General features: G+C 44.8%; 3 non-coding genes across 3 annotated transcripts; all 3 read right to left on the reverse strand.

Moving 5' to 3' along the window:
- Positions 1-8,408: 8,408 nt before the first annotated feature.
- On the reverse strand, positions 8,409-8,480 carry TRNAW-CCA (transfer RNA tryptophan (anticodon CCA)). Its single transcript has one exon. It is a non-coding gene; the product is annotated as a tRNA-Trp (tRNA).
- Positions 8,481-14,992: 6,512 nt separating this feature from the next.
- TRNAW-CCA (transfer RNA tryptophan (anticodon CCA)) lies at positions 14,993-15,064 on the reverse strand. Its single transcript has one exon. It is a non-coding gene; the product is annotated as a tRNA-Trp (tRNA).
- Positions 15,065-15,535: 471 nt separating this feature from the next.
- TRNAW-CCA (transfer RNA tryptophan (anticodon CCA)) lies at positions 15,536-15,607 on the reverse strand. The gene has a single exon. It is a non-coding gene; the product is annotated as a tRNA-Trp (tRNA).
- Between the last annotated feature and the right edge of the window lie 709 nt (positions 15,608-16,316).

Here is a 16,316-nt window from a genome sequence, read left to right on the forward strand (position 1 = left end):
TGATTTCTGCTTTTGGGCTCCCTCCTGTGGTTGTAGGTGGTAATGCAGTTGTCCCTGGGCTGCAGTCCTGGACAGGTGTATCTGCTGATTGTAATTCTGACTGGGGTATTTAGGTTTGCAGGACTCATTAGTCCTTGCCAGTTGTCAATGTTTCTTGGGAGGTGTTGGACATCTGTCTGGCTTCTCCTGCTTGGCTGCCAATTCAGCAAAGATAAGTGTCTGTTTCTTTTTCCATGGCACACAAGCTGTGTGCTTGTTTTTTTATTATATTCCTGCTCTGAGTGTATTAGTCTCTGGAGTTGCAGATATACTTTCCACGTCTTTAGTTAGATGGAGAAATTTTTGTATAATCTGCTGTGGAAATTTTTGGAAGGGTTTTAATACTGACCGCACAGTATTCTGTCCTATACTTTCCTATTTTAGCTAGAGTGGCCTCTTGTGCTATATCCTGTTTTCTGCCTGTGTGTGTCTTTCCTCTCCTACTCACAGCCAATATTTGTGGGGGGCTGCCTATCCTTTGGGGTTCTGCTCTGAGGCAAGGTAGAATTCCTATTTCCATCTTTAGGGGTATTTAGTCCTCTGGCTGTGATGAGGTGTCTAGGGTTTGTTAGGTACACCTCACGGCTACTTCTAGTTGCGGTGTTAAGATCAGGATTTGCGGTCAGTACAGTTACCACCTACTCCAGTGAAAGTTTTCCTGCTGCTCCAAGGTCACCGGATCATAACAGGTGAGCACTTTGACCCACGAAGTGCTTCACAGAAGTTTATAATGCAGAACCGTAAAAATAAAAAATCAATTTTTTCACAAAAATTATCTTTTCGCCCCCAATTTTTTATTTTCCCAATGGTAAGAGAAGAAATTGGACCACAAAAGTTGTTGCACAATTTGTCCTGAGTACTCTGATACCCTATATGTGAGGGTAAACCACTGTTTGGGTGCATGGGAGAGCTCGGAAGTGAAGGAGCGCCGTTTGACCTTTCAATGCAAAATTGACAGGAATTGAGATGGGATGCCATGTTGCGTTTGGAGAGTCACTGATGTGCCTAAACATTGAAACCCCCCACAAGTGACACCATTTTGGAAAGTAGACCCCTAAGGAACTTATCTAGAGGTGTGGTGAGCACTTTGACCCACCAAGTGCTTCACAGAAGTTTATAATGCAGAACCGTAAAAATAAAAAATCATTTTTTTTCACAAAAATTATCTTTTCGCCCCCAATTTTTTATTTTCCCAATGGTAAGAGAAGGAATTGGAACAAAAAAGTTGTACAATTTCTCCTGAATATGCTGATACCCCATATGTGGGGGTAAACCACTGTTTGGGCGCATGGGAGAGCTCGGAAGGGAATGAGCACCGTTTGACTTTTCAATGCAAAATTGACAGTAATTGAGATGGGACGCCATGTTGCGTTTGGAGAGCCACTGATGTGCCTAAACATTGAAACTCCCCACAAGTGACACCATTTAGAAAATTAGACCCCCTAAGGAACTTATCTAGATGTGTGGTGAGCACTTTGACCCACCAAGAGCTTCACAGAAGTTTATAATGCAGAGCCGTAAAAATAAAACAAAAATTTGTTCCCACAAAAATTATTTTTTAGCCCCCAGTTTTGTATTTTCCTGAGGGTATCAGGAGAAATTGGACCCCAAAAGTTGTTGTGCAATTTGTCCTGAGTGCACTGATACCCTATATGTGGGGGGAACCAGTGTTTGGGCGCATGGGAGGGCTCGGAAGGGAAGGAGCGCCATTTGGAATACAGACTTAGATGGAATGGTCTGCAGGCATCACATTGTGTTTGCAGAGCCCCTAATGTACCTGAACAGTAGAAACCCCCCACAAGTGACCCCATATTGGAAACTAGACCCCCCAAGGAACTTATCTAGATGTGTTGTGAGAACTTTGAGTCCCCAAGTATTTCACTACAGTTTATAACGCAGAGCCGTGAAAATAAAAAAAAAATTTCCCCTCAAAATTATTTTTTAGCCCCCAGTTTTGTATTTTCTCGAGGGTAGAAGGAGAAATTGGACCCCAAAAGTTGTTGTCCAATTTGTCCTGAGTGCGTTGATACCCCATATGTGGGGGGAACCACCGTTTGGGTGCATGGGAGGGCTCGGAAGGGAAGGAGCGCCATTTGGAATGCAGACTTAGATGGAATGGTCTGCAAGCGTCACATTGCGTTTGCAGAGCCCCTAATATACCTAAACAGTAGAAACTCCCCACAAGTGACCCCATATTGGAAACCAGACCCCCTCACGAACTTATCTAGATGTGTTGTGAGAACTTTGAGCCCCCAAGTGTTTCACTACAGTTTATAATGCAGAGCCGTGAAAATAAAAAATCCTTTTTTTTCCCCACAAAAATTATATTTTAGCCCCCAGTTTTGTATTTTTCCAAGGGTAACAGGAGAAATTGGACCCCAAAAGTTGTTGTCCAATTTGTCCTGAGTACGCTGATACCCCATATGTTGGGGTAAACTCCTGTTTGGGCACACGGGAGAGCTCGGAAGGGAAGGAGCACTGTTTTACTTTTTCAACGCAGAATTGGCTGGAATTGAGATCGGACGCCATGTCACGTTTGGAGAGCCCCTGATGTGTCTAAACAGTGGAAATCCCCCAATTATAACTGATACCCTAATCCAAACACACCCCTAACCCTAATTCCAACGGTAACCCTAACCACACCTCTATCCCAGACACACCCCTAACCCTAATCCCAACCCTATTCCCAACCGCAAATGTAATCCAAACCCTAACCCTAACTTTAGCCCCAACCCTAACTGTAGCCTTAACCCTAGCCCTAACCCTAACCATAACCCTAACCATAACCCTAGGCCCAACCCTAACCCTAGCCCTAACCCTAGCCCTAACCCTAACCCTAGCCCCAGTGGCGTAACTACCGCGGTCGCAGCGGTCGCCATTGCGACGGGGCCCGGCTGGTCAGGGGCCCTCCGCCCGGCAGGTCAGAGGCACCGGCCGACACCATGTTGCAGTGCAGGAGGAGATCCCTCCACACGGCAACAGTCCCAGGCGTATCTAGGGGGAGGGGGCAGCCGGGGTATGGGAGAGGAACTTGGAAGCAGCTCCAGTCAGCACTGTGAGACTGTGACAGCGTCTCCTGCTCTGAGCCCCGGGACTGAAGGAGAGAGCGGGGGAGGGGCGGGACATGACAGCGGTGTGCAAGCAGGAGACTCTGAGGAGCTGCAGGTTAATATCAGCCTCCCCTTTACCAGAGAGGAGTGTGAGATGTGTGTATGAGCTGGTGTGTTTGTGTGTGATATCTATAGTGTGTGCGTGTGTGTGTGTGTGTGTGATATCTATAGTGTGTGTGTTATATATGTAGTGTGTGTGTGTGTGTGATATCTGTAGTACGTGTGTTATATATGTAGTGTGTGTGTGTGTGATATCTGTAGTGCGTGTGTTATATATGTAGTGTGTGTGTGTGTGTGATATCTGTAGTGCGTGTGTTATATATGTAGTGTGTGTATGACATCTGTAGTGTGTGTGTGTGATATCTGTAGTGTGTGTGATATCTGTAGTGTGTGTGTGATATCTGTAGTGTGTGTGTGTGCGTGTGTGTGATATCTGAAGTGTGTGTGTGATATCTGTAGTGTGTGTGAGGCAGGGGTGTAACTATGACAGACTGGCAAGTCAGGGGACTGATAGCTCAGAGGCACCCGACTGCCCCCGTTGCAGCCGCCGCAGTGAACTATACCGGCGTTTATGATGCCGGTACAGTTCAAAGCAATGATGGAGGAGAGAGCGTCAGCTGATGCTCCCTCTCCCATCATTCCCTCTGCCTCTGACACTGCATGTGCGTGATGACATCACTTCATCGCGCACCCGCTGTGTGTGGGGCCAAGGCAGTGCAGCATCTGCACAGGTGATGGTGGCCGCCATATTGGCAAAGCCTGTGGCGGCTGCTGGGACCGGGAACAGGCGGTTCCGGAGCTAGTGGGGGGCATGTGGACCAAGCCGCCCAGGAGGGGGATGCCGCAGCGGCTCAGCCATATGGAGGATCCGGGGATGAACATGGAGGTGTACGGGACCGGCGGAAGTGAGGTGTGTCTGCTGCCCGTGTGTCGCTGTCTCGGCCCCCAGCGTCCCTGGCCCCCTGTGACACCAGCCCCGTTTCGTCCCTGCTGTCCCGTGCCCCATGTCCTAGTAGGTCCCCAGGTTCAGGTCATGGTGCTCCTCTGGAGCACCTTGTTCCTCCTCCCCTGGTCTCCCAATGCTCCTCATCTACCATGCCCTGAGTCCTCCTGCACCCCCCATGCATTCCCTGCCCCTTGTCCCCGTGTGACTCGTCTGCCCTGCTCTCAAGTCTCCCCTGTCCCCTTTCTCACCGTGTGTTCTCCATCTACCCTGTCCTTGTAATCCCTGTGCCCCCTTCTTCCCTCCTCCCAAGTCTCCCCCCCCCATCTTCCTCTGTCCCCTTGCGTCCCTATCTACTCTGCCCTCGGAGTCCCCTTGTGTCCTCTTGTGCCTGTCTCCATTGCACCCTAGTCCCCGTGTGTCCCATTGTGCCCTTCTCCCCTTCCTCTTAGTCCCTATGAGTCCCCTTGTGCTTCTATCCCTTGTCCCCGTGTGTAGCCTTGTGTCAGTGTCCCTTGCCCACTAGTCCCTGTGTGTCCCCTTGCGCCTGTCTCCCTTGTCCCCTTATGCTTGTGTCCCTTGTCCCTGTGTGCCAGTCTTCCTTGCCCATTAGTCCCTGTGTGTCCCCTTCTCAGTCTCCCTGACCAACTAGTCCCTGTGTGTCCCCTTGTGCCAGTCTCCCTTGTCCCCTTGTGTCAGTCTCCCTTGCCCACTAGTCCCCTTGTAACCTTCTCCCCTGCCTCCTAGCCCCCACGTGTCCCCTTGTGCCTGTCTTCCTTGCTCCCTAGCCCCCCTATGTTACCATTGTGCCTGCCTCCCCTACTCCCCTTGTCCCCTGCCCCCTAGTCACCATTTGCTCATGTCTTTCTCACTGCCCCTGTATGGAGGGGCTGCATTACACTGTGAGGGGGGCTGCATTATATTCTATGGGGGTTACATTGTATTGTATGGCAGGGCTGCAGTACACTCTGTGGGGTGGCTGTATTATACTATATGTGGGCTGCATTATACTGAATTGAGGACTATGGGGAATATATTATACTATATGAAGAACTATGGTCCATCATACTATGGGAAGTGAATTGTACAACATGGATGACGATGGCGGTGCATTATACTATATGGAGCACTATGAGGAGTGTATTATACTATATGGAGGACTGAGCAGTGTATTTTAATATATGGAGGACTATGTGGAGTGTATAATACTAAATGGAGGACTGAGTAGTGTATTATACTATATGGAGGACTATGAGGGGTGTATTATACTATATGGAGGACTGAGCAGTGTATTATACTATATGGAGCACTACGAAGAGTGTATTATGCTATATGGAGCACTATGAGCAGTGTATTAAACTATATGGAGGACTATGAGGAGTGTATTATATTATATGGAGGACTGAGGAGTGTATTATACTATATGGAGGATTGAAGAGTGTATTATACTATATGGAGGACTGAGCAGTGCATTATACTATATGGAGCAGTACGAAGAGTGTATTATACTATATGGAGCACTATGAGCAGTGTATTATACTATATGGAGGACTATGAGGAGTGTATTATACTATATGGAGGACTGAGGAGTGTATTATACTATATGGAGGACTGAGGAGTGTATTATACTATATGGAGGACTATGAGGAGTGTATTAAACTATATGGAGGACTATGAGGAGTGTATTATACTATATGGAGGACTGAGGAGTGTATTATACTATATGGAGGACTGAGGAATGTATTATACTATATGGAGGACTGAGGAGTGTATTATACTATATGGAGGACTGAGCAGTGCATTATACTATATGGAGCACTACGAAGAGTGTATTATACTATATGGAGCACTATGAGCAGTGTATTATACTATATGGAGGACTATGAGGAGTGTATTATACTATATGGAGGACTGAGGAGTATATTATACTATATGGAGGACTGAGGAGTGTATTATACTATATGGAGGACTGAGGAGTGTATTATACTATATGGAGGACTGAGCAGTGCATTATACTATATGGAGCACTACGAAGAGTGTATTATACTATATGGAGCACTATGAGCAGTGTATTATACTATATGGAGGACTATGAGGAGTTTATTATACTATATGGAGGACTGAGGAGTGTATTATACTATATGGAGGACTGAGGAGTGTATTATACTATATGGAGGACTGAGCAGTGTATTATACTATCTGGAGCACTACGAAGAGTGTATTATGCTATATGGAGGACTATGAGGAGTGTATTTTAATATACGGAGGAGTGTATTATACTATATGGAGGACTGAGGAGTGTACAATACTATATGGGGGACTATGGGGAGTGTATTATACTATAAGGAGTACTATGGGGGTGCATTATACTTCTCATATGGATCCCCATGACTTCTATGTTAGCCCCTGATGAGTATAATGGTTTATTTTCTTTTATACATTACATAACAATGGCAGTACGGGGGACAAATATATGCCAGGATGGGGCCCTGGATAGTTATGCAACTGAGGTCACACTATACAACTTTGCAATAAAGCTATAGTGTGCAATATTAATAGGGAAAATGTGAATTTGGGTGGAAAATATTTTGGCATGGTGGGGGGCCCCATTTGAAAGTTCGCACCGGGGCCCATAACTTTGTAGTTACGCCACTGCCTAGCCCTAACCCTAACCCTAGCCCTAACCCTAGCCATAACCCTAGCACTAACCCTAATGGGAAAATGGAAATAAATACATTTTTTTATTTTTTTATTTTTCCCTAACTAAGGGGGTGATGAAGGGGGTTTGATTTACTTTTATAGCGGGTTTTTTAGCGGGTTTTTTAGCGGATTTTTATGATTGGCAGCCGTCACACTGAAAGACGCTTTTTATTGCAAAAATATTTTTTGCGTTACCACATTTTGAGAGCTATAATTTTTCCATATTTGAGTCCACAGAGTCATGTGAGGTCTTGTATTTTGCAGGACGAGTTGATGTTTTTATTGGTAACATTTTTGGGCACGTGACATTTTTTGATCGCTTTTAATTCCGATTTTTGTGAGGCAGAATGACCAAAAACCAGCTATTCATGAATTTCTTTTGGGGGAGGCATTTATACCATTCCGCGTTTGGTAAAATTGATAAAGCAGTTTTATTCTTCGGGTCAGTACGATTACAGCGACACCTCACTTATATCATTTTTTTTATGTTTTGGCGCTTTTATACGATAAAAACTATTTTATAGAAAAATAATTATTTTTGCATCGCTTTATTCTGAGGACTATAACTTTTTTATTTTTTTGCTGAGGTTGCTGTATGGCAGCTCGTTTATTGCGGGACAAGATGACGCTTTCAGCGGTACCATGGTTATTTATACCCGTCTTTTTGATCGCGTGTTATTCCACTTTTTGTTTGGTGGTATGATAATAAAGTGTTGTTTTTTGCCTCGTTTTTTTTTTTTCTTACTGTGTTTACTGAAGGGGTTAACTAGTGGGACAGTTTTATAGGTCGGGTCGTTACGGACACGGCAATACTAAATATGTGTACTTTTAGTGTTTTTTTTTTTATTTAAAGAAATGTATTTATGGGAATAATATATATATTTTTTTTCATTATTTAGGTTTTTTTTTTTTTTTTTACAGACTTGGAATTTTTTTTTAAACTTTTTTACTTTGTCCATGGGGGACAATACAGATCGGTGATCTAAAAGTTTGCACAGCACTCTGTCAGATCACCGATCTGTCAAAGAGCGCTGCAGCGTTACCAAGTGCCTACTCTGAGCAGGCACTTGGTAAGCCACCTCCCTCCCTGCAGGACCCGGATGCCACGGCCATATTGGATCCGGGCCTTGCTGCAGGGAGGAAGGTAGGTGACCCTCGCAGCAACGCGATCACATCGCGTTGCTGCGGGGGTCTCAGGGAAGCCCGCAGGGAGCCCTCTCCCTGCGCGATGCTTCCCTGCACCGCCGGCACATCGCGATCATGTTTGATCGCAGTGTGCCCGGGGTTAATGGGCCGGGGTTAATTTGCCGGTCCATAACCGCTCCTGGCACATAGTGCCGGATGTCAGCTGCGATAAGCAGCTGACACCTGGCGGCGATCGGCCGCGCTCCCCCCGTGAGCGCAGCCGATCGCCCTGGATGTACTATTCCGTCCTTGGGAAGTAGGGCCCGCCCCGCATGGACGGAATAGTACGTCCATTGGCAGAAAGGGGTTAAACACTTTGAATACAGGTGGCAACAAAGTTGAATTTTTCTATTGTCAGTAGAATTACGCTGTTTCCGTTTTCAATCTTAACACAAGCATCGATTAAGTTATGAAAAGATGAAACAGTTACTTGACCCCGACGTGATTTGAACACGCAACCTTCTGATCTGGAGTCAGACACGCTACCGTTACGCCACGAGGTCAGTTGAAAAGCACGTATGCTCCAATACTTCTCATGAAAAGTGCATAAGACAATATATGGAAGCCATCAGGAAATTTGCAACTTTTAATCCCATTTTGGAAAAGATATAAACAAGGATGAATTAGGATCATGACATTCTCATTCAGGGATTTCCAGTTTAAAATTTAAAATCTAATAAGAAACTCTCTTTTCTTACAAATTCAAAGATGACAATGGCATGAACAAGGTGTTAGCTGTTCCCGGCAAGGATTATTTTTTTTATGTTTTGAACTCAATTCCCAAATGATATTTTTCATCACAGTATTGTTGATAAGATGTTAATCTACATAACTTAAATAAAACACATTTTTAAACACTTTGCCTACAGGTGGCAACAAAGTCGAACTTTTCTATTGTCAGTAGAATTACGCAGTTTCCGTTTTCAATCTTAACACAAGCATCGATGAAGTTATGAAAAGATGAAATAGTTACTTGACCCTGATGTGATATCAACACGCAGCCTTCTTTACTGGAGTCAGAAGCGCTACCATTGTGCACAAGGTCAGTTGAAAAGCATGTTTGCTCCAATACTTCACATGAAAAGTGCATGAGATAATATATGGACCCCATCTGGAAATTTGCTACTTTTAATCACAATTTAGAAAAGACATAAACAGGGCTGAATTAAAATCATCACATCATTGATTTCCAGTTTAACCCCTTCCCGACCCATGACGCCACGTAGGCGTCATGAAAGTCGGTGCCAATCCGACCCATGACGCCTATGTGGCGTCATGGAAAGATCGCGTCCCTGCAGATCGGGTGAAAGGGTTAACTCCCATTTCACCCGATCTGCAGGGACAGGGGGAGTGGTAGTTTAGCCCAGGGGGGGTGACTTCACCCCCTCGTGGCTACGATCGCTCTGATTGGCTGTTGAAAGTGAAACTGCCAATCAGAGCGATTTGTAATATTTCACCTATTATAACTGGTGAAATATTACAATCCAGCCATGGCCGATGCTGAAATACCATGGCTGGAAATACTAATGTGCCCCCACCCCACCCCACCGATCGCCCCCCCAGCCCCCCGATCTGGCCGGTACACTGCTCCGGCTCCCCTCCGTCCAGTGCTCCGCTCCCCCCCGTGCTCTTGTCCGCTCCCCCCGTGCTCCAATCACCCCCCGTGCTCCAATCACCCCCCTTGCACTCCGATCCACACCCCCCGGTGCTCCGTTCCATCCCCCCGTGCTCCATTCAGCCCCCCCGTGCTCCGTTCCACGCCCCCCGTGCTCCGTTCCACCCCTCCCGCGCTCCGATTCCCCCCCCGTGCTCCAATCCCCCCCCGTGGTCCCCCCCCACCCCATCATACTTACCGATCCAGCCGGGGTCCCGTCCGTCTTCTCCCTGGGCGCCGCCATCTTCCAAAATGGCGGGCGCATGCGCAGTGCGCCCGCCGAATCTGCCGGCCGGCAGATTCGTTCCAAAGTGCATTTTGATCACTGAGATAGATTATATCTCAGTGATCAAAATAAAAAAAATAATAAATGACCCCCCCCCCTTTGTCACCCCCATAGGTAGGGACAATAAAAAAATAAAGACATTTTTTTTTCCACTAATGTTAGAATAGGGTTAGGGGTAGGGTTAGGGTTAGGGTTAGGGGTAGGGTTAGGGGTAGGGTTAGGGTTAGGGCTAGGGGTAGGGTTAGGGTTAGGGGTAGGGTTAGGGTTAGGGTTAGGGGTAGGGTTAGGGCTAGGGTTAGGGGTAGGGTTAGGGGTAGGGTTAGGGTTTCGGTATGTGCACACGTATTCTGGTCCTCTGCGGATTTTTCCGCTGCAGATTTGATAAATCCGCAGTGCTAAACCGCTGCTAATTTATGGCGAATTTACCGCGTTTTTTTCTGCGCATTTCACTGCGGTTTTACAACTGCGATTTTCTATTGGAGCAGTTGTAAAACCGCTGCGGAATCCGCACAAAGAAGTGACATGCTGCGGAATGTAAACCGCTGCGTTTCCGTGCAGTTTTTCCGCAGCATGTGTACAGCGATTTTTGTTTCCCGTAGGTTTACATTGAACTGTAAACTCATGGGAAACGGCTGCGGATCCGCAGCGTTTTCCGCAGCGTGTGCACATTCCTTTAGAATTAGGCTATGTGCACACTGTGCGGATTTGGCTGCGGATTGGCCGCTGCGGATTCGCAGCAGTGTTCCATCAGGTTTACAGTACCATGTAAACATATGAAAAACCAAATCCGCTGTGCCCATGGTGCGGAAAATACCGCGCGGAAACGCTGCGTTGTATTTTCCGCAGCATGTCAATTCTTTGTGCGGATTCCGCAGCGTTTTACACCTGTTCCTCAATAGGAATCCGCAGGTGAAATCCGCACAAAAACACTGGAAATCCGCGGAAAATCCGCAGGTAAAACGCAGTGCCTTTTACCTGCGCACTTTTCAAAAATGGTGCGGAAATATCTCACACGAATCCGCAACGTGGGCACATAGCCTTAGGGTTAGGGTTGGAATTAGGGTTGTGGTTAGGGGTGTGTTGGGGTTAGGGTTGTGATTAGGGTTATGGCTGCAGTTGGGATTAGGGTTAGGGGTGTGTTGGGGTTAGTGTTGGAGGTAGAATTGAGGGGTTACCACTGTTTAGGCACATCAGGGGTCTCCAAACGCAACATGGCGCCACCATTGATTCCAGCCAATCTCGTATTCAAAAAGTCAAATGGTGCTCCCTCACTTCCGAGCCCTGACGTGTGCCCAAACAGTAGTTTACCCCCACATATGGGGTACCAGCATACTCAGGACAAACTGCGCAAAAATTACTGGGGTCCAATTTCTCCTGTTACCCTTGTGAATCTAAAAAAATGCTTGCTAAAACATAATTTTTGAGGAAAGAAAAATGATTTTTTATTTTCACGGCTCTGCGTTGTAAACGTCTGTGAAGCACTTGGGGGTTCAAAGTGCTCACCACATATCTAGATAAGTTCCTTGGGGGGTCTAGTTTCGAAAATGGGGTCACTTGTGGGGGTTTCTACTGTTTAGGCACACCAGGGGCTCTGCAAACGCAACGTGACACCCGCAGACCATTCCATCAAAGTCTGCATTTCAAAAGTCACTACTTCCCTTCTGAGCCCCGACGTGTGCCCAAACAGTGGTTTACCCCCACTCATGGGGTATCAGCGTACTCAGGAGAAACTGGACAACAACTTTTGGGGTCCAATTTCTTCTGTAACCCTTGGGAAAATAAAAAATTCTGGGCTAAATAATTATTTTTGAAGAAAGAAAACGTATATATTATTTTCACGGCTCTGCATTATAAACTTCTATGAAGCGCTTGGGAGTTCAAAGTGCTCACCACACATCTAGATAAGTTCCTTTCAGGGTCTAGTTTCCAAAATGGGGTCACTTGTGGGGGGTTTCTACTGTTAAGCCACATCAGGGGCTCTGCAAACGCAACATGACGCCCACAGAGCATTCCATCAAAGTCTGCATTTCAAAACGTCACTACTTCACTTCCGAGCCTCGGCATGTGCCCAAACAGTGGTTTACCCCCACATATGGGGTATCACCGTACTCAGGAGAAACTGGACAACAAATATTGGGGTCAAATTTCTCCTGTTACCCTTGGGAAAATTAAAAAATTCTGGGCTAAATAATTATTTTTGAGGAAAGAAAACGTATATATTATTTTCACGGCTCTGCATTATAAACTTCTATGAAGCGCTTGGGAGTTCAAAGTGCTCACCACACATCTAGATAAGTTCCTTTGGGGGTCTAGTTTCCAAAATGGGGTCACTTGTGGGGGGTTTCTACTGTTAAGCCACATCAGGGGCTCTGCAAACGCAACGTGACGCCCACAGAGCATTCCATCAAAGTCTGCATTTCAAAACGTCACTACTTCACTTCCGAGCCCCGGCATGTGCCCAAACAGTGATTTACCCCCACATATGGGGTATCAGCGTACTCAGGAGAAACTGGACAACAACTTTTGGAGTCAAATTTCTCCTGTTACCCTTGGGAAAATAAAAAATTGCAGGCTAAAATATCATTTTTGAGAAAATATATTTTTTTTTTATTTTCATGGCTCTGCGTTATAAACTTCTGTGAAGCACTTGGGGGTTCAAAGTCCTCACCACACATCTAGATTAGTTCCTTTGGGGGTCTAGTTTCCAAAATGGTGTCATTTCTGGGGGATCTCCAATGTTTAGGCACACAGGGGCTCTCCAAACGTGACATGGTGTCCGCTAATGATTGGAGCTAATTTTCCATTTAAAAAGCCAAATGGCGTGCCATCCCTTCCGAGCCCTGCTGTGCGCCCAAACAGTGGTTTACCCCCACATATGGGGTATCAGCGTACTCAGGACAAACTGGACAACAATATTTGGGGTCAAATTTCTCCTATTATCCTTGGCAAAATAGGAAATTCCAGGCTAAAAAATCATTTTTGAGGAAAGAAAAATTATTTTTTATTTTCATGGCTCTGCGTTATAAACTTCTGTGAAGCACCTGGGGGTTTAAAGTGCTCAATATGCATCTAGATAAGTTCCTTGGGGGGTCTAGTTTCCAAAATGGGGTCACTTGTGGGGGAGCTCCAATGTTTAGGCACACAGGGGCTCTCCAAACGCGACATGGTGTCCGCTAACAATTGGAGCTAATTTTCCATTCAAAAAGTCAAATGGCGCGCCTTCCCTTCCGAGCCCTGCCGAGTGCCCAAACAGTGGTTTACACCCACATATGAGGTATCGACGTACTCGGGAGAAATTGCCCAACAAATTTTGTGATCCATTTTATCCTACTGCCCATGTGAAAATGAAAAAATTGAGGCGAAAAGAATTTTTTTGTGAAAAAAAAGTACTTTTTCATTTTTACAGATCAATTTGTGAAGCACCTGAGGGTTTAAAGTGCTCACTAGGCATCTAAATAGGTTCCTTGGGGGGTCTAGTTTCCAAAATGGGGTCACTTGTGGGGGAGCGCCAACGTTTAGGCACACAGGAGCTATCCAAACGCGACATGGTGTCCGCTAACGATGGAAATAATTTTTCATTCAAAAAGTCAAATGGCGCTCCTTCCCTTCCGAGCCTTACCATGTGCCCAAACAATGGTTTACCCCCACATGTGAGGTATTGGTGTACTCAGGAGAAATTGCCCAACACATTTTAGGATCCATTTTATCCTGTTGCCCATGTGAAAATGAAAAAATTGAGGCTAAAAGAATTTTTTTGTGAAAAAAAAGTACTTTTTCATTTTTACGGATCAATTTGTGAAGCACCTGGGGGTTCAAAGTGCTCACTATGCATCTAGATAAGTTCCTTGGGGCGTCTAGTTTCCAAAATGGGGTCATTTGTGGGGGAGCTCCAATTTTTAGGCACACGGGGGCTCTCCAAACGTGACATGGTGTCCGCTAAAGAGTGGAGCCAATTTTTGATTAAAAAAGTCAAATGGCGCTCCTTCCCTTCCAAGCCCTGCCGTGCGCCCAAACAGTGGTTTACCCCCACATATGAGGTATCAGCGTACTCAGGACAAATTGGACAACAACTTTCGTGGTTCAGTTTCTCCTTTTACCATTGGGAAATAAAAAAATTGTTGCTAAAAGATAATTTTTGTGACTAAAAAGTTAAATGTTCATTTTTTCCTTCCATGTTGCTTCTGCTGCTGTGAAGCACCTGAAGGGTTAATAAACTTCTTGAATGTGGTTTTGAGTACCTTGAGGGGTGCAGTTTTTAGAATGGTGTCACTTTTGGGTATTTTCAGCCATATAGACCCCTCAAACTGACTTCAAATGTGAGGTGGTCCCTAAAAAAAATGGTTTTGTAAATTTCGTTGTAAAAATGACAAATCGCTGGTCAAGTTTTAACCCTTATAACTTCCTAACAAAAAAAAATTTTGTTTCCAAAATTGTGCTGATGTAAAGTAAACATGTGGGAAATGTTATTTATTAACTATTTTGTGTCACATATCTCTCTGGTTTAACAGAATAAAAATTCAAAATGTGAAAATTGCGAAATTTTCAAAATTTTTGCCAAATTTCCATTTTTATCACAAATAAACGCAGAATTTATTGACCTAAATTTACCACTAACATGAAGCCCAATATGTCACGAAAAAACAATCTCAGAACCGCTAGGATCCATTGAAGCGTTCCTGAGTTATTACCTCATAAAGGGACACTGGTCAGAATTGCAAAAAACGGCAAGGTCTTTAAGGTCAAAATAGGCTGGGTCATGAAGGGGTTAAAATTAAATATCTAGTAATAAGCCCTCTTCTCTTAGAAATTCAAAAAAGACAATGGCATGAACAAAGTGTTAGCTGTTCCCGGCATGGATTTTTTTTATGTTTTGAACTCAATTCCCAGATGATATTTCTCATCAAAGTATTGTTGATAAGATATTAATCTACATAACTTAAATAAAACACATTTCAAACACTGCGCTGACACATGACAACAACGTTGAGTTATTCTTCTGTCAGTAGGATTACGCAGTTTCCGTTTCAATCTTTACCCAAGCATCGATTAAGTTAAGAAAAGATGATAGAGTTACTTGACCCCGACGTGATTTGAACACGCAACCTTCTGATCTGGAGTCAGACGCGCTACCGTTGCGCCACGAGGTCAGTTGAAAAGCATGTATGACCCAATACTTCACATGAAAAGTGCTTGAGACAATATATGAAAGCCATCAGGAAATTTGCAACCTTTAGTCCCATTTTGGAAAAGATATAAACAAGGATGAATTAAGATCACGACATTCTGATTCAGGGATTTCCAGTTTAAAATTTAAAATTTAATAATAAACTCTCTTTTCTTACAAATTCCAAGATGACAATGGCATGAACAAAGTGTTAGCTGTTCCCGGCAAGGATTATTTTTTTTATGTTTTGAACTCAATTCCCAAATGATATTTTTCATCAAAGTATTGTTGATAAGATATTAATCTACATAACTTAAATAAAACACATTTTTAAACACTTTGCCTACAGGTGGCAACAAAGTCGAAATTTTCTATTGTCAGTAGAATTACGCAGTTTCCGTTTTCAAGCTTAACACAAGCATCGATTAAGTTATGAAAGGATTAAATAGTTATTTGACCCCGACGTGATTTGAACACGCAACCTTCTGATCTGGAGTCAGATGTGCTACCGTTGTGCCACGAGGTCAGTTGAAAAGCATGTACGCTCCAATACTTCTCATGAAAAGTGCATGAGACAATATATGGAAGCACAGTCACAGTAGAGAAACCAGCCGACCGGCAATGAACTTGCTCTCACAAAATCAAACAGCTTTGACCCACTTAGATGGAATGGTCTGCAGGCGTCACATTGCGTTTGCAGAGCCCCTAATGTACCTAAACAGTAGAAACCCCCCACAAGTGACCCCATATTGGAAACTAGACCCCCCAAGGAACTTATCTAGATGTGTTGTGAGAACTTTGAGCCCCCAAGTGTTTCACTACAGTTTCTAACGCAGAGCCGTGAAAATAAAAAATCCTTTTTTTCCCACAAAAATTATTTTTTAGCCCCCAGTTTTGTATTTTCCCAAGGGTAACAGGAGAAATTGGACCCCAAAAGTTGTTGTCCAATTTGTCCTGAGTACGCTGATACCCCATATGTTGGGGTAAACTCCTGTTTGGGCACACGGGAGAGCTCGGAAGGGAAGGAGCACTGTTTTACTTTTTCAACGCTGAATTGGCTGGAATTGAGATCGGACGCCATGTCGCGTTTGGAGAGCCCCTGATGTGTCTAAACAGTGGAAACCCCCCAACTATAACTGAAACCCTAATCCAAACACACCCCTAACCCTAATTCCAACGGTAACCCTAACCACACCTCTAACCCAGACACACCCCTAACCCTAATCCCAACCCTA

This window comes from Ranitomeya imitator, chromosome 4 (assembly GCF_032444005.1).
Source record: "Ranitomeya imitator isolate aRanImi1 chromosome 4, aRanImi1.pri, whole genome shotgun sequence".
In the NCBI taxonomy this organism is placed as follows: domain Eukaryota; kingdom Metazoa; phylum Chordata; class Amphibia; order Anura; family Dendrobatidae; genus Ranitomeya; species Ranitomeya imitator.